The 2,737-nt window shown below is 40.3% G+C and overlaps 1 pseudogene; it reads left to right on the forward strand.

Annotated features, from left to right (window-relative positions):
- The first annotated feature begins 594 nt into the window (after window positions 1-594).
- On the forward strand, window positions 595-2,213 carry LOC137036381 (uncharacterized; annotated as a pseudogene).
- The last annotated feature ends 524 nt before the right edge of the window (window positions 2,214-2,737 follow it).

Raw genomic sequence — 2,737 nt, forward strand, 5'->3', positions numbered from 1 at the left:
AGATTGTAGAAGCAAAGGCTTGGTCCTTTCTCTTTGTGTCTGTAGAAATTGTTAAACAGTTTAGTCCATTCATCCAGAGACTGCAGAAACCATAGAATGTCTTGGGACTGATGTTGCTGCAAGAATTATAATTTCTTGACTGGGTGCTAATTCAGTAGCCACTATTTTAGTTTTGACATAAATGTTCTAACTGGGTTAGAAGATGATGGCATAAAGCCATGGAACTATAAGTTGGTTAGCCTTCTGATGAAAGATACGGAAAGATCTAAAATAAATTGTCTAAGAGACAAACTCAGCCTTGTGAGCTAGGACTCAAAAAGAAGTCTTTTCAGTCAGAAGTTTTCAGAAATGAACAAGGAAATTAGCCTGAAAATGAATGTTTTGTCTTAACAGTAATATTGAAAACTTGTTAGGAGTACAAGTAGAGTCCATAATACACAATTTTGTATTTTGGAAACATGTTTGATTTTTCTGTGTATCTGAAATGGTCAGTCTAAAAGATTGCTGAGAATTTAAATCTGAATAAGCACCTAACGGCTCTAACACCTTTTGTTCTGTTTTCACACCTCTGAGGGCACATCTCCTGTACTTGCCATGGCTGAGTCTGCACGAAAGAAGGGTAATGGCCCTGCATTGAGACCAACAACAGAAAGACATGGAACAGAACCTCCAAATGTTACTATTGATCAGATGATGGAAAATCTGAATGAATATTTGGACAAAAGGCTGGGACTAAGGAAGACCCAGGGTGACATCTGCCAGAAGTACAACATTAGGCACTCAGAGAATGGACAATGGGCCTTGCCGGACATTAAAGGGGCTTATGGAAAGATGCAGCGCTCAAGAGCAAACACAAATAGAGATGGCTTGTCTGTAATTTTGATTAAACAAATTCAACAGCATCTACAGAAGTGTGAGACTGACAAATTACTACGTGAGAACAAAGCAGAGAAAGCAAAGGTTCGAGCACTGGCTGAACAATTGCAGAATGAAAAGAAAGACAAAGAAAGACTACTAAATGAGAAGACCAAGTTGTTAAATTTGCTTTCCAAACAATTGGAATCAAAAGACTGTTCTGGAAAAAAGAGTCATTCCATAAGATCTAGCAGAAAATCAGAACAAGAGTTTCTCTATCCATTCAGTGATCTCCAGAAGAATGAGGATCAACAAGACCTTTATCTGCTTGGAGAAAGTGACAGCAGTTCCACAGTGAACTCTGACAGCGATGTCAACACACATGATGATATCATAAAGGACAAATTGAAGGTTAGGCTTGCTCCTGTAATTGTCAAAAACAGAAGGACTGAAGTTGAAATTGACAATGAGGAAGAGTATGAGGAAAATGGTGAACGACAAACTCGAACTGTCACAAAAGTGGTAAAGAAATATGTTCCACACAGAACATACCAGCCAGCTACCCCAGAGCAAGTTGACAAATGGTCAAAAGATTTGCAAGATGTATACAAACAACCACGGAAAGCTTGGCAATTTCTTCAGCGTTTGCAGAAAATCTACAATTTGCACCCACTAGATGGAGTGATGATTGTTAATGTGAACTTAAGGGACAATGACCAAAAGAGATTAACAGAAAGTGTTGAAAGAAGGACTGGTGAGTCTCAAGCGAACATTGAGGCTGGATGGGAGGCTGTACGAACATTCTTGTTTGAACTGAAACCTGCAGAGGTTAATTGGGCTAAAATTACCTCATGCATGCAGAAGACAGGAGAAAGTGTTGCTGAGTATGAAGAACGCTTCATACAAATTTGGTTGGAATATGCCGGTGTGAACAACAATGAAGATCTCAGTAAAGATACCGGCATGCCTCTTAAAACCGCATTTGTAAATGGACTGAAACCTGAGATTTCTAAAACCCTTAAAATCAGGTATGATGACTGGGACAGCATTGGAACAGCATTCATGCAGATTGTTGAATGGTCAGCAAAGATTGAAAGAACACAGGAAGTCAATCTCAGAGCTTTGCAAACCAAAACCTTGTCATTCAACAACAGGACAACGGGGTATGAAGATACCTAAAAGCAAAAAGTCAAGGAAGATGCAGGTACTGCAACGAAGAAGGACACTGGGTTCGTGATTGCAAGTTGATTTTAACACATCAAAGTGATGATGATGACAACTTGTTGAAGAGGTTTCAGCAGCTGACAGACAAGCAAAAGCAGACTCTGCTGAAAGCTTTTGAGCCGCAGGAAAACTGAAGAACCTCTCTCTGCAGCACCAACTAGTGACATCTCATCCAAGAACTGATGTACTCCATGTGTATGCAAATAAGACAAATGCAGACCCCATCCCAAAGGTGAAAGCATACACAGAAGTTTCAACAACTGAAGCCAAAGATGATGTCCTAGTAGACGGTGCTGCTAAACAAGCCGTAAAGGAGAGAGGTGCACATACAGCGGCATTAAGACAACTTGAGCAAGACAGTCAACCAGACAGTAAACAGATGCAGAATGAAGTGCACAAAGAAAAAACATCATTGATGGGAAATGGAGTTGAACTGCATGAAGACGACCAATGCAGTGAGGATGACCACAGGAAAACAGGACTAAGCTTCTTTGAACATGTCACAGGCCGGCCCATGCCCAATGAAAATCTAACATTTGACAGCCTTGTCCAAACTGATGAAAGACTCAGCCTGGCAGTACACAATTCCAAGGATAAAGTTTTGACACCTCCAAAGGGGGGCCATGGTAGATTAACAATTAAAAAAACTCAGAGGTCA

The sequence above is a fragment of the Chanodichthys erythropterus genome, chromosome 14 (assembly GCF_024489055.1).
Source record: "Chanodichthys erythropterus isolate Z2021 chromosome 14, ASM2448905v1, whole genome shotgun sequence".
Lineage (NCBI taxonomy): Eukaryota > Metazoa > Chordata > Actinopteri > Cypriniformes > Xenocyprididae > Chanodichthys > Chanodichthys erythropterus.